The sequence below is a fragment of the Equus quagga genome, chromosome 13 (genome assembly GCF_021613505.1).
Source record: "Equus quagga isolate Etosha38 chromosome 13, UCLA_HA_Equagga_1.0, whole genome shotgun sequence".
NCBI lineage: Eukaryota > Metazoa > Chordata > Mammalia > Perissodactyla > Equidae > Equus > Equus quagga.
Window position 1 is genome coordinate 95,058,168 of NC_060279.1, and position 15,903 is coordinate 95,074,070.

A 15,903-nucleotide genomic window follows, 5' to 3' on the forward strand; every position below is an offset into this window, starting at 1 on the left:
AGTGTTCAGTTCCCCAGTAAGTATTCAGTACCTAATGGTTACTGTGGTTATTTTTGCAGACTTCTAGTTTTTGCCTAAGAGAGAGTCTCTGCTGAAATGTTAGGCTTGTTGGTTTCTGCTGACTTGTATGTGTAAAAAAATTACTTCCACTTGGTAGGACTTGTGGTAGATCTATCATTATTTTGACTTCCCATTTCCACTACATATTAGCTTTGTCATTTTGGACAAGTTGCTTAGCTTTTCTGTGCCTTATTTACCTAGTTTGTAAAATGGGGCTAATAATAGCACATTAGCGTGTGTGTGCATACATCTGTTTCTCAGCTCTGTCCACTAGCGGCCATAGAATCAATAACATGTACTACAATGGGCAATACTTAGTGCCATAGTTTGTGAATACCATCCTCCCATGAAAGGAATCAGGGATCCTTGAAGAATGGCTGATTCCAGGGCTGGGGCAGGAAATTTTGTACAAGATGAGCCTGGAATGTCTTGTGGTGTCAGAAAGTCAGGAACTGCTAAACAAATGATATGTCAAAAAGACACAGAAGCCAACTTGAAGGAGCTCTAAATGGCCAATTTGGGACAATATGAGCAACACAATAAATTATGATAGCAATGGATTATAATCCACAAATATTCATGAATCTTTACTTATATAAATAAATAAATGAATAAGTAAGTAAATGGGAGAGAAGGAGTATCACTTTCTTATTGTAGAATCCCAACTGAGAAATGTAGAAGGAATGATGGAAATAGAAAATCACTGTTTGGCTAATACCGTAGTAATACTTGTTGTAGGCAAGAATCATCAAAGGACTTTAAAAATTAATGGACAAACATTATGATTATAAGATACAGGCTGTTTGCATAGTCTCAGAGTATCTCTCCACAGATAATTATTAATTACAATGGGAAAATAGTAACTTTCCAGTAGAGAAACCTGGCAGACAACACTTAACCACGTGTTAAAAGTTAACATCACTGGTAATGAGAGTTATGGATAACATGGGTCTTCTGATGGGATGCACTGAGAAGGCACACATCACTTCTGTGGTATTTTTGCCAAGAATTCATAATATGAACTTAGTCATGAGGAAACATCAGACAAACCCAAACTGAGGGACATTATACAAAATAGCTGACCAGCACTTTTCAAATGTGTCAAAGTTATGAAAGACAAGGAGGGCTGAGAAACTACCCTCAATTGGAGGAGATGAAGGAGATGAGATAACTTTATTCAGTTTAGGACCCTGGATTGGATTCTGGACCAGAGAAAGGACATTAATGGGATGATTAGCTAAATTTGAATATTTGTACATTAGTTAATATTATTGATCAATGCTAATTTCCTGGTTTTGATAATTGTATTATGGTTATGTAAGATGTTATTTGAAAAAAACTGAATGAAGGATATGTTGGAACTCATTATTACAACATCTTTAAAGTCTGAATCATGAAAATTTAAAAATAAAAAATAGATTTCTGTGAGGACAGAATGACATATATATGTGAAGTGCATAGATCAATGCCTGTAACATAGGACATCTTAACACATCAGCTATTTTTCTAAGTGATTTTATCATTAACAAATAATATTATAAGCAAAGAGTAATCTACTATTATAAGTAATTTACTTCCTAACATTCTCATACATTCTCATCTATTTTTCCCCTGTCTCCTGTGAAAAGCATGCTGAGCACGTTTGTAGTTTATTTTTATTTATTTTTTTGATCAGGAAGATTCTCTCTGAACTAACTTTTGTGCCAACATTCATCTATTTTGTATGTGGGTCACTGCCACAGCATGGCTTCAAGAGTGGTGTAGGTCCACGTCCATGAACCCCAGCCACCAAAGCTGAGTGCTTTGAACTTAACCACTACACCACGGGGCTGGCCCCTGTATGTAGTTATTTTAAGAGATAAAGCTAGATCAGATTTTCTATTTGGGGGGTGGTAGGGGGTGTCATTTCCTGTAGCCAGACTTTGTCAATGTTGCAAGAAGTCAGCTGGCAGCTTGGATCCAATGTGGTAATCATGCCACCTTGCAGTACAGTGAGGTTTCCCCAGTCCATTGTCGTTGTGCTCTAGAAGCTACTTAGAAATTCTACTCCCTCCATTTATTGAAGCCTTACTAGGTGCACATTATAGATCTTTTAATCCTCACAATTCTATGTGCTAATGGTATTTTATTCATTTTGTGAGGATCAAATGGAGGCTCCAGAAAGTTAAGCAACTTGTTCAGGATTGCAAAGTAAGAGGCAGAGCCAGGATTTGGATCTAGGTTCCCATGACTTCAAGGCTGAGTCTAAAGGTCTAGGTAAGTCTAAACGTGTAGCCAGGTTTGAGAACTATTGATGTAGAGCAGTGGTTCTTAATGGGGGAGTGGTTTCCCCATCCAGGGCACATTTAGCAATGTCTGGAGATATTTTTGGCTCTCTTAATTGGGAGGGAGTGGGGCGTGGAGAGGCTGCTATTGGCATACAGTGGGTAGAGGCCGTGCAGAGGCTGCTAGACATTTTACAATCCACAAAGAATCACTCTACAACAAAGAATTACCCAGCCCCAAATGTCAATAGAGCTGCTATCAAACCTGAGTGTAGAGTTTGCCAAGGGTGACATTTTGAACTTAGAAACCTGAGGATTTATTCCTTCACTTAGCAAATATTTACTGAGTTCTGTGCTGTGTAATGTAGGGATATGGAAACAATACATCAGATTGTGCCATCAAGGATTTTACAGTGTAGGAGGGCAGGGGATGAAGTTAGGAGAGGCACAGCAACACCTTTAGTATAAGGCAGAATATGGTAAGTGCAGAGAGAGAGTCAATTTAGGGCTAAGCATATCCACAGGAGGGAGAGCTAACATCTGGTCATGGGAAGAATCAAGGAAGGCTGTGGGGAGGAGGTGGTTTTGAGCTGGGTGTATGACCAAAGTAGAGCTGGTAGGAAAGCGCAAGACCTGTTCAGGGAAGAGCCAATAAACAGTCTGGTCTAGGTGCAGCATAGAGCATTGGTTAGTGAGTGGAGGGGGTGGACTGGAAAGGCAGATTGTGGCTAGAGCTTTGAATGCAGTCTGAGGACTCCATCCTTGGTGTCTGTCATAGTGATGGAAAAGCCTTCCTTTCCAGAAGAGTGTCTAAGCCGTAGGGCTATGGGGCCCAGGAGCTTCCAGAGAGCTCTTTCTACAAGGGAGAGGAGGTTTGATATTGGGGTGGAGTATGGTGAATTTCTGATTTTAAACACTGGGATGATGGTGAGTATGTAACAAAGCTGTTTCACCTCACAATAGCCCTTGTGGAGATGGTTCTGTCAAGTAGAAACATACATGGGGATGAGCTCTCTTCTGCATGGTTGTTCCGCTAAGGGCTGGGCCACTTGAGCTGTAGTGAAACTGGAGCCCATTTGGCACCCCTAACCAAAGGTCTGCTTTCCAAATGGTAAGCTATTAAAACTGAGGTTGGTATGGCTAAAGCTTCAAATATGGAGAACTAGGATTTTTACAGTTCTTACTTTATCATTAAATAGCATTAAAAATAGTTGGTGGCATGTCTGGTGCAGTATAAGGAATAAAAGCAAGGACTTCCCTATCTTCTACAAAGGTATGATTGCCTTCCATAGCTTTACACTTTCACCACTGAAGTTGGCTTGGGGGAAATTCATTAATCTTCTGGAGTATTGGGGGTGGGGTGGGAAGGTAAGGAAGCAAATCTTTGTTGAGCCAGTACTCTATTTTATTTTATTTTTACCAGCTACGTTTTCAGGCATTTTCATATACAGTATCTCATTTAACTCTCACAACACTCTTTGATGTCAGTACAGTTTTCTCCATTTGTAAGTGAGGAAATGAGCACTGAGAGGCTAACTTGCCCCAAATCCTTGTAGCTGAGTGGCTACATGTCAATGCATGTTTTTTGCCCTATTTTCTCCCTCTTTGTTCCCCTTTATAGAAAATTAATCTGATTTACCTGGATTTGGGGTGCTAGAGACCACAGACATCAGCATTAGTGGCAGCAACAGAAGGGAAGAGATTAGAACTTTCATGGTGACTATTGGTGCTGCTCTAAGTTACTTGAAGGATGTGCAGATGTTCCCAGTTCAAGACTGCCCACCTCTTGGGATGGCTTAGGCCTTAGTACTTGGCTTGGCGGTCCGTGCTTTAGTCCCAGGCCCGTGTTCCCAGGAGAGGGGAGAACAGCGAAGCGATGATATCCTGGCAGCAATACTTGTTCCCTCCTCTCCTTCTTCTTGCCTCCCTACCTCCCAGGATTTTATGATTTCTTCCCCAAAGCTTTTTGCTCATCTGGATTTCCTTATGTCTTTTAGTGACGCCTTCTAGCTTAATATCTGGCAGGAAAGTGAGTAAAATTCTTGGCAGAAGAGAGGATGAAATGGTCTGTTTCCACGCTATCCTCCCTGCTCCGATCCTTGGCACAACATCAGCAATAGTGGTGTTGTTGTTTGGGAAGTGGCCCTGTCCTCACTCTGTTGACAATTTCCTCCAATTCTGTGGCCACATGAGGTGAGAAGCAGAGAGGATCAAGGAGGAGAGGCTATTCTCTCTTGCCAAAAAAATTGCCCCTGGAGCCGTGGGTCACACCAGGCCTCCTTGTTCTTCATGAGGAAGGCGGCTGTGGCTTAGTTGCTCCAGCCTAAAGGACAGGAAACTGTTGGTGGAAGATCTCCAGGGCTTCAGGTCCAAGAAACAGGGTTTGAGAAGCAGGAACCACAGGAAGGAAGGAGCCTTTAAGGTGTTTGCCCAGCCTGCTGGGGCTCTTGGCTCCAGACCTTGTTTGGAAACAGCCCAGGGCAAAAGAAGGAGGTAATATGACTTGGAGTGAACATGTAGGTTACAGAACATCAGCACTCACTAAACCTGACTCCTAGTCCAGAGACTTTAGGAAATGAGCTCAAAGAAAGAGGAGAGGTGGGCTTGAGTGCTGGGTGATGTTTGTGGGGATCAAGGGAATGGTTAATGAGCAAGGTCTTCCCAGCAGCCCGCAGGCAGGAGTTAGAACAGGTGGCATGAATTTATTTCACCTTAGAGGAGGCAAGAGGCAAGGCATGAGTCACACCTTTTTTGATTTTTCTTTTTTGAGGAAGATTAGTCCTGAGCTAACATCTGCTGCCAATCCTCCTCTTTTTGCTGAGGAAGACTGGCCCTGAGCTAACATCCGTGACCATCTTCCTGTACTTTATATGTGGGACGCCTACCACAGCATGGCTTGCCGAGTGGTGCCGTGTCCGCACCCGGGATCCGAACCAACGAACCCTGGGCCGCAGAAGCAGAATGTGCAAACTTAACTGCTGTGCCACCGGGCTGGCCCCACACCTTTTTTGATTTTTGTTTGATCCTGCTTACCCTCTCAATTTTCACATTATCTCTGCCTGTTGTCAGGTTGGGGAGGTGATTGTAGACTTTGCTGCCACAAGGTTCATAACTGCATGGGTCCAGGGACTGTGTTCAGCAGTGGACATTGTCCTTAAATTGAAGGCTTGGGCTTTGTCTGAGCTTGGTCTGGTGTGGCTTCTCTTAATAATGATCTCTGTCCTCAGGAGGCTCAAGAGGAACTAGGGAGATAACATACCTTTCATAAAATCTCGAGATATAAGTGGAATCAAATTTCAGAAGTGACAGGAGTTCACTGTGGAATCTGTTGCTCAAGGGTCTCTGGGTCAGTGCAACTTGGGCTGGGGCTCGAGGGTGGGGTAGGTTTGGGTTGGTGGAGGGCAGAGAGGAGGGCAGTGCAGAGAAGGAGCATGGAGCTAATGGGGGTGATCTTTGAGGGCAGGGGCTGGTTTTTGTTCTTTTTGTGTTCCTGAGCTTATGTAGGGCCTGGCACTTTGGGAATACTCTATAAATGCTTGTTGAATGGAATAACATTTTGTAACACTTTAACCAGGCCTGATGTGTTAGAAAGCATGTTAAAGTGCATTCCTTTATCAGAAAGAAGATTTTACTCATAAATGATCACTCATACACATGGAACCTGAGGGAGGTGCTTTACTTTTCCCACTGAGTTGCCATCAGTCCCCTCCAAGGCTGCTCAGGATCAGGGAGCTCCTCAGACCTTCCTCCAGGTGCCCTAGTCTGTTTACTCCTCTGCTCTCCCCAGGTCACAGCTCCCCATCAGATCACTCTGTCTGGTCTTCCCCTCCATAGAGTTGGGTTAGGGTATCGAGTCCTTTGTACCATGGGAGGGGGCTTTGGGTCCCTCAGGTACATTGATATGAAACAACCCCAAGACAAACAGAATTTTCTCTTGTTAATATTGACAATGACTTAGAGCCCATTTCCAGATCATTATTTGTGCTAGCACAGTCCCTCTGACTTAGAAAGACCTCCTGCTGGGAAGGAGGTAAGGGGAAAGTGGCGAGAAAATATTATTCTGCCACAGTTATTTGGTTTCCCACTCTACAGTGTGCTTACCAGACATTCAGAAATATTTGTTGATCGATTCCATGTTCATGTTGTTCTAATCCTCATTTATTCATACACGGAAGATTTGTGCGCCTAAGATGTTCCTGCTATTTGCCAGGTGGTGGCTCCTGAGAGGAGTAAGGGATGATGCTGTCTCTGAGGAGCTCTCACTATACACATAGACCCATGGAGATCTAATCCAATTGCTCTGTTTTACAGAAGCAGAAATGAAAGTGCATGAAGTCATATGATTTGTTCACACAGTCAGTTAGCCTCAAAGCCACAGGACCAAAAGTCAAGTTTCCTGACTTGCTAGAATTTCTGTTAGTGTGCAGCTGCCTGGCTGCTGTGTGTGCACATGTGGTGAGCGCTAATAGGAGAAAGAGGACATTCAGAATGAAATGGGATTCTCCAACATCTTGGGTTAGCCAGAAGGAAATGTCTGATCCAACTATGATTGCAAAAGGACCACCTGGACATTTGCTTTTTTCTTTTTCACTTTGAGCTTGAAATGAGAAAAACTGAGCCCCAGAAAACTAAGGTGGAAGATTTTAATGGGATTGATAAGATGGGCCAAAAAAGTCTGTGTATGCCTCTATCGAGGTGTGTCTCACTGAACTGTAAGGGTCTTGTTACAGGCTCTTAATACTGGCCCTAATTTTCAATCCCCCACGTTGAACCCAGCAGGTAGGGAATTAAAACCAAAGCATTTATCCCTGTTCCCTGCTTCTTTAGTTACACTCATACGTAAATATCTGTTTCTTTAAGCTTTGACTCCCTGAGCTTTACAATGGAATAGAAGTTACAAATTGTTAAAGCCTTGTGGCCTCAAGCTGGGCTCCTGCCAAAGTTGTGGCTAATCATGGGTCCTTGAAGTTCTTTTACAGAGAAACTAATGTCCAGAGAATATCAAGAAACTGAAACTTCCCAGAGCTTCCTGGTACCAGAATCCACCGTCCGCCAGGGAGACACACAGCCAAGAAGACCCTTCTGTGAATTCCCTTATCATGCCCTGCATGTAGCCTCACAAGGCCAAATGCAGACTGGTGGGAAAATGCTGGCCAACAAGCCTACATGCCCCCCTCCCCTACCTAAAACCCCAAATGAAAATCCCTACCCATTTCTCAATGGGGAGCTAGTAATTCTTGAGTTACTAGACATTGCTTTGCTCTCTCCGCCTGGCAAGTAAAGCAGTCTCCTTTTCACTCAAGACTCTGTGCTTATTATTTAGATTGGCATTCGGTTCAGAGACCAAATTTTTGGTTACAGTCTGGCTTTGAATTGGATTGACCCCATATCTCAGAGCTCAGTGAGGGCAGTGACCAGGTCTGATTCACCTTTGTCTCTCCAGTGCATAGGACATAGCAGGTTTTAATAAATATTTCTTAAGAAATAAAACTGAGTTTAAAGTGGCAGGAGTGGGCACAGGAGTGGGGTGGACTCAGGGCTGAGTCAGGCCCCCCTCCCTCCCACCTCAGTGGATCATGCCCAGGATGGCAGTGGCGATGGTTGGGGGGAGGAGTCGGCGTGGAGGAAGTGACTGGGCGGTGCCTATGCAGGAGGCATGCCTTTTCCAGTCACAGTGCAGGGATCGCCGCAAACACAGCCGCCACAGAAGCGTTCTGGCATTGCGTCTCCTCTCAGCTTAGCAGCCCCCAAGGAGACTGACTGCCTGCTTAGAAACTCACTGAGACTATGAAGCCCTTTGGGGTTTTTGAGGAGGAAGAGGAACTGCAGCGCAGGATTTTAATTTAGGGAAAATTAACCTAGTGAAAGAGTGGATACGAGAAATCAGTGAAAGCAAGAATCTTCCACAATCTATAACTGAAAATGTTGGAGGAAAGATTTTTACGTTTGGATCTAAAAGATTAGGAGTACATACAAAAGGTGCTGATATTGATGCGTTGTGTTTTGCACCAAGACATACTGATTGAGTGACTTTTTCACCTCATTCCATATGAATTTAAATGACAGGAAGAAGTAAAAGATTTAAGAGCTGTTGAAGGCACGTTTGTACCAGTTATCAAACTGTCTTTTGATGCGAGAGAGATCGATATTTTGTTTGCAAAATGAGCACTGCAGACTATTCCAGAAGAAATGGGTTTAAGAGATGACAGTCTGCTTACAAATTTAGATATAAGATGCATAAGAAGACTTAACAGTTGTAGGGTAACAAGTGAAATTTTACATCTAGTAGCAAACATTGACGACTTCAGGTTAACTCTGAGAGCTATCCAACTGTGGGCCAAACGCCACAACATCTATTCCAATACACTAAGTTTCCTCGGTGGTGTTTCCTAGGCTATGCTAGCAGCAAGAATTTGTCAACTTTATCGAAATGTAATAGCATCAACTCTTGTGCATAAGTTTTTCTTGATATTTAGTAAATGGCATGTGTTTAGATTATATTAAAATAAAATTGAGGGGCCGGCTCTGTGGCCGAGTGGTTAAGTTCGCGAGCTCTGCTGTGGCAGCCCAGGGTTTGGATCCTGGGCACGGACATGGCACCGCTTGTCAGGCCACGTTGAGGCGGCGTCCCACATCTCACAACTAGAAGGACCTGCAACTAAGATATACAATTATGCCCGGGGGGGGGGGGGGGGGGGGGGGGGATTTGGGAAGTAGAGCAGAAAAAAAAAAAGGGATTGGCAACAGTTGTTAGCCCAGGTGCCAATCTTAAAAAAAAAAAATAAATGAAATAAAATTGATTGTAGACACTGAAAATAAAACAGAATGAAAATTATACACCCACACAGGTATGGGAGGCCGGAGCAGCGGCACAAGTAGGAAGAGCAGTAACCTCAAATCAGCTGAGTGGCCTTTGGCTTTCTACATATAGGTGTAGCGCCCGGAATGGAGAAGCGGGTGGTCCTGTGGCTCTGCTGCTCTGGTTAGAACACTCCCAGAATTCAGAGTTTCCCCTGTGGTTGACACACTTCACTTGCCCACTGGAAAGTGACAGGAGGGTGCAGGGACTTCAGAATATGTCATTTGGGAAATGGCTGAGGGAGGATGGGAGGGGCGCATGGTGGTTGTTCACAAGTGTTTGAAGGTCTGTTGTGTGAAAAAGTATTAAACTTATTTCAGTGCCTACGCAGAGTAGGATTAGGATTGATGAGTACGCATCATACCCATTTTGACACAGGAGGGGAAAGAACTGACATAGTAAAGTTAGCTTCTTTGGAAAACTGAAAGTTTACTGGCAGAGTTCCAGCAGGGGCTGGATGTCTGAAAATAACTGTCACAGTGAGTTATTTTTGAAGATTCCAAGGGCAGAGCTTGTCCAGGAGCCCAGGTTTCACACTAAGACCACATTTTATTAGGCGTTATAAAAACTGCCCTTTGAAATGCGACATTATGATGCAGGCTGAGATCTATCTGACATTTATTTCCAGTCATTGTGGGTGGTTGTGATTCTCTTATCTAATCTGTGACTTGGACTTCACGCCCTCTGCTGACCCCCCCGCCCCCCCCACCGCCCTTACTGGTGAGAGCAGTAAGATTAGGTGCATTTACTGATCATGGCCACAGGAGGCAGCGCTACCCCACGGTTGTTCCTAAAACCTCTCTCTGGATGTGGGCAAGTCTGGGGGGTGGGGGTTAGGATTAGGAAAAGGGCACAGATGAAGTGAAAAGGAAAACAATCTGTGCTTTTTGTTTTTTCCTGTGAAGTGGCAGAGTTGAGGTGAGTCTGAACAATTTGGAGAAGTGTCTCAAACTTAATGCACTTACAGATCACCTGAGGATCTTGTTTAAATACAGATCTGATTCTTCTGGTGGGGCCTGAGATTCTGAACTTCTCATAAGCTTTTGGATGATTCCTTGCTGCTGGTTGGTGGACCACACTTTGAGTAGCAAAGTGTTAGAGGTCGTTGAGAGATTGTCTCACTTCACCCAATTTACAGATGAAGAGAAACTGAAGTCCAGAGAGAGAATGTGACTTGCCTGATGTAGCCATGACTTTATTGCGTAGCACTTTACATTTAAACCCAAGCTTCTGACTCTTAGTCCAGTTCTTGCTCCACTATATTTGTGGCCCTCCTTACTGTTGTTAGTGGCATCTCTGTAGCTTAGGAACCCAGAACTCCCATTTTCACCCCCATCCCCTTTGGTCTTTGCTCAAAGGCTTCACTTTGATTACTCTCTTACTCAAAACTTTCAGTGGCTCTTCTGTAACCAGAAGACCAAGTTCAAATGTCTCTGTCTAATTTTCATGGCTGTACAACACATGGTCCCACGTTAGCAAGCTTACCTAATTGCCCTGTGTCTTAGCTCTGTCTTTCTGCTGTAGCCATCCCTGCCTCTTCCTGTTCCTTGAACATACTGTGATCAGTCCTCTCTCAGTGGTAGTGGTATTGGTGTGGGCTTTGGAGTTGGACATAGCTACTTTCTAATCCCGGATCCACCACAGGCCTTGGCAAGTTACCTCACCTTTTGAAGGATCATCATCCTCCTCTGATATAACTCCATATGGTAGGAATAGATAAAATAACATATGGAAACCCACTCTCATTCCTGAAATCCCCTTTAAAACTAACATCTACAGTGGTGCCTGATACCTGGTTCCCTGTGATTGTGTTTCTCCTTGTCTTCGTTTCCCTAAGGCTTAACCATTCAAAGGCCTAACGTGCATCCTGCCTCTTTCCTGAAACCTTTCCCAGCCATTCCTGACTCAGTTGATCCCACCCTTCTATAAATTATTTCATCCATGTGTTAGCATTTAATTATGTGCCACCCCTCTCAGTGAGACCCCATAGAGAGGCTTGAGAGATAATTGGCTGTGTAATAATTGAGTTAATTCTTTGTTAGTACTCCGTGTGTGTTTGAGCTGCCTTCTCCTTTGTCAAATATTGACTAGCAGCAGCTCCTCCTGCACCAGCAGCACCAGATCTTGGTGGTTTGTGAATACTTTAGGGCTAGTTCTCGTCAGGGTCCTTCCTGCCCTCAGATTTTGGTTAAATTGGTGTTTCCCTTTGCATGTTATAAGATAGCCCTCCCAAGGGAGGTATTGATGAAATCTCTTCTTGGAAACTCCAAGATAATAACACTAAGGAAGTTGAGCACAGTATCATTGCTTCAACAATCTGGTGACAGGAGATGTGTACAGTTGGCTATTCCATGAAATTTACAACAGGATCCTTACTCTCTTATTCCAGAAGAGATTAAGGGCAAAAGTCCAAGTGGATAGGGCGAAGTTGTTTAAGGTTCACATACCTCTGATGTAGACTCTGTGAATTATTCATTCACTCATCCCCAAAAGTGTTTGTATTTGCATGTGTGGTGGTATGTTTATATCACATGATCCATAATTCCCTCCCTCAGTGGAAATTAGTAGCTCAGGTCAGGCTGATGACAATAAAATTATATGGTGTGTGCTTTTACTGCAGCAAAGCTTTCTTTGAGTTCTGGAGAGAAAATAGACCAAGAGGGCTGGACACTTCACTGAGAGTCCTGCCTTCTCTTCTTATTGGACAGCAGTCTACTCACCCATCACTGTCTCAGTAGGGTTTTTTTTTTTTGCCTTTCCTTTCCCCTACCAGGTGTCCATGCTAAAGTTCAGGTATATTTATCTGTGTCTGGAACTGGATATTCTCTTAAAAAGAGAGGCCCAAGGTCTGGCTTCCTTGCTGATTTCCAGGATTCTAATCCTCATTATCTAAGCTAATGGTTTCCAACCCTGATTGGTGGTTAGAATCACTTGTGGTGGATTAAAAACCTGTCAGTTCTTGTGGTTTGTCCCCAGAGAGTCTGATTTGATTGGCCTATTGTGTGGCTCAGGCATTGGTAGTTTAAAAAATCTTCCACAAAAAATAGTCATTTTACTGTGGAGAAAGCTTAGCCAAGTGTTCAAACTGAACATCACCAGTAAGGAGAGATATAGATACTGTGGGCCTGATATGATGGACTGAGAAGGCATAGCATCGCTTCTGTGGTATTCTTGCCAAAAGTGCATAACCTAAGTTTAATCAAGAGGAAATATTAGATAAGCCCATACTGAGAGTCATTCTACAAAATGGCCAATACTCTTCAAAAATATTAAGATCATGAAATTAAAAGAAATTCTGAAGATCTGGCCCCTATTAAAGAGACTGAGGAGACAAAACAACAATGTATTGTGTGATCCTGGGTTGGATCCTAGTTTAGACAAAGGACATTAGTGGGAACGTTGATGAAATTTGAATAAGTTCTATAGATTAGTTCATCATATTCTATCAATGATAATTTATTTATTTTGATAATTATACTGAGGTTATCTACAGCAGTAATATTTGGGGAAATTGAGTGAAGGGTACATGGGAACTTTTCCTATTTTTGGAACATTTTGAATGTCTGAAATTAGGTTAAAATGAAAAGTTGGAACAAGAAAAGAAAGAAGCTTTCAGGCACTTAATGAGTTGCCAGAGTTGAAAACCACTTCCGTAAGTCATCTTGCCTAATACTCTCAGGGTAATCTTCCTGAAAATGCTGTTTTGTCCTGTTCCTGACCTTCTTAAAGCATTCCAGTGACTGCTATCATCTGCAGGATGAAGTTCAAATTCCTGAGGCCTCCATTCAACGACCCTGTAGCATAGCCCCAACTGTTCCCTTGATCTATGTAGTAAGACCTGAACCTGCATTTTTCTTTCTCATGTCTTAATTGATTTTAATTCTTTTCCTTCTTTCTATAATACCTTTGCCCGTGTAGAGGATCAGAATTTGCCACCCCAAAATGTATCTCTTTGGCATGAGGATTATTTTGGGTTGGTTACCCTTAAAAACTGCAGACATGGGAGAAGCTCTGCAAAGTAGAATTTACCCTTTGTAAGATACGTTTATATTTCTAAGGGAAATCTCCATCTGTAAAGGTGTCTCCCTCTCTGTACCAGGAAGAAGAGGGATGATTTTATCTCTAGAAACGGTTATCAATGTGGAAGGCAAGGACTTACGTCTGTATAATAATCTTATTCTTGTTTCCTCTGCTTTTCTGGTAATCTCCCACAAGTGACTGCCCCCATCCTCAACATCCTCCTTTGTCTTTAGCTGAAGATAGCATTTAAGGGAACAGCTTCCACCATTTTGGTGAATTACCCAGTTTCTTGAGTTTCTCCCATGTATACATGTTACAAACCTTTGTTTGATTTTCTGCTGTTATTCTGTCTCATGTGAATTTGATTCATAGCCCAGTCAGAAAGACCCACAGGGCTAGAGGATTTGTTTTCCTCCCCTACAGTTTGGCAACTTGGATGGGATAAAACTTCACTGGCTGGACACTGCTCACTCCAGGACTACTGCAGCTGAGAATCCTGGACCCCTGAAAAGAGCCAGCAGAAGGTAAGAGTCTTTACCACGTAAGTCTCCTTGATCTCTGCCTGCAGGGTCTATTGGAAGCAAGAGTGGTGAGTTTCTTTTGCTTTTCTTGATTTATATTAGCAGGAGAAAATATTGGTGAAGCTAGCTTCTTGGACTCAGTGACTCCAGGATATTTTGTTGAGTACTCATTTGTTGTAAATCCTTTTCCACCCAGAGCTAGTATTTTTCCTTGTCTCTGTCTTTTTTTTGTCATTTGTCATAAGACACAGGCATCTCTATAAGCCTGTTGTCTGGGAATATGCACATGGGGTGAAAGCTGTTTCTAAGGGCATCTTGGAAGCCAAAAATGTGCCAAATATGATAGGCAGTTAAGAGTCATTAGAGCACTCACCACCTCAAAAATTCTCCTGAGAAAGGAAAAGTGGTCATGGAATGGGGTAAATGACACAGGTCACCCCACCAACTTCAAGAAAATGTCCATACAACGATGGGGTACTCTGTGAAGCACACATGACCCCCAAGCCTGTGGCTCCTCCCTCCTGGGTACTAATTTGGCCCTGAGATACCCAAGGCTTAGCTAAAGCTGTTAGTGTGCATCAGATGAGGTTTTTCTTTTGTCTTTTTCTGTGTCTTGAGAGCTTGGCTTTGGGACATTTTTGGTCTCTGCCATCCAGAGGATGCATGTACCAGCATGCGTCTTGTTGGCCAGTTGAGTAGACTGGGTTTCTGGGACACACTCTCTTTGTCTGGCTGTGTCAGCTCTCAGAGGACTTTGTCATAAGGGGTCCCGGTTGTTTTCATAAGGGGCCTTGGTCGTCTCAACCTTCATTGCTTATTGTGCAGTAAAGGCCTTTGCTTTGACTATTTTGGGGAATGAACTTTCTGCATCTCTTTTGAGGGCGCCTATTTCATCCATGGTTAAGCTTATTGGTATGTGTCACTGTTAAGATCCTACTCATGAATGTGGCCAGACAATGGCTTAAGTTTGAAAAACTTCTAAATTGGCAAAACAATTGATGAGAGCTCTCATCATAGTTTTTATTGGTATCTTTGAGAAGCCCACATTAAAAAGGAAATACAAAAAGAAAAATAATGAGTAGCTTTAAGACCCTTACTCAGGTTACAATTAAATTGAGAAAATGTAACAGTGTAAGTGTTGATAAGCTTATAAAGACTGGAATGTTTGAGCTGATTTTATATAAAGAGGTTATATCAACTGTGCCTGAGTATGTTTTAAAATGTCTGACTGAGAATGCTTCCTCTATCTAAAATTATAAGACCAAGATCTATTGATAAAGTCCTACTGAAAGCTATGATTAGAGGTTTAAGATTTGATGGAATGCAAATAAAACTTTGTAGAAAAACTGATATATTTATAGGCTTAATGTGAAGTGATTGTATCTTTTTGCCTGATTGTATTGTGGAGATAGACAATGTGTCTTACTAGGAAAGGGATATTTCCCATGCCTGATTGTAAGACAACATATAAATCTGCCCTTCAGACGTGTTAATTAAAGTTACTAAAGGGAAGTCAGTAAGGTTGCCTGAACCCACACAATATGAGATAAAAATCTACAGGTGAATAGAGGTACTAATAAAAAAGGATAATAAAAGCTCCCCGCTCCAAGGTAAATTTATCTGGGGTTAAATTGTACACTTAGAAAGAGGGCCGTTGTTAAAAGCTTTGTGTAGACTTTAAAGGTGTGATACATTGTCCTGAAAGTTTTAGAACATACAAATCTTTGATTCATCTATTAAATTAAAAATTTCCCTAATATAAAGAAGAATTGGAAGGGTGTAGCCAGAGGGATGGGTCAGCGTCTTTTGTCAGATAGTAGTCCAGTTCTTTGGGGGACTAGAAGAAACTGTCTTTGTCTTGCAAATTTCTGCAAGCCTGGTGATACAGCTCTAGAAAGCAGTTCAAAATTCACCCGTCTTTTGACAAGCTCAAACCCTCCCCTGTTCCTTATAATGCTCCTTGATATTGACTGAGACAGAAGATCAAGATATTAGAAACAGATTAGGCAAATATGCCCCAGAAACTCCATCTTGAAGAAAACTTGACTACTTTCTCTGTGCCTTTATGATGCAGATTTTCTGCTCCCATCTCCTCTAGGACTTGAAAGCCATTCTTTGAAGTACAAATGTTTCTCCTAAACTAGTGAGCTTTGTATTGCACCTGATTCATAACAAAAAT

At 42.6% G+C, this 15,903-nt stretch overlaps 1 protein-coding gene and 1 pseudogene across 1 annotated transcript in view; both read left to right on the top strand.

Moving 5' to 3' along the window:
- Window positions 1-15,903, top strand: part of LOC124251347 (carcinoembryonic antigen-related cell adhesion molecule 1-like) — a 1,036,279-nt gene that overhangs the window by 795,261 nt on the left and 225,115 nt on the right. The gene's annotated exons all lie outside the window — the stretch shown is intronic.
- LOC124250371 (poly(A) polymerase alpha-like) lies at window positions 7,981-8,828 on the top strand (annotated as a pseudogene).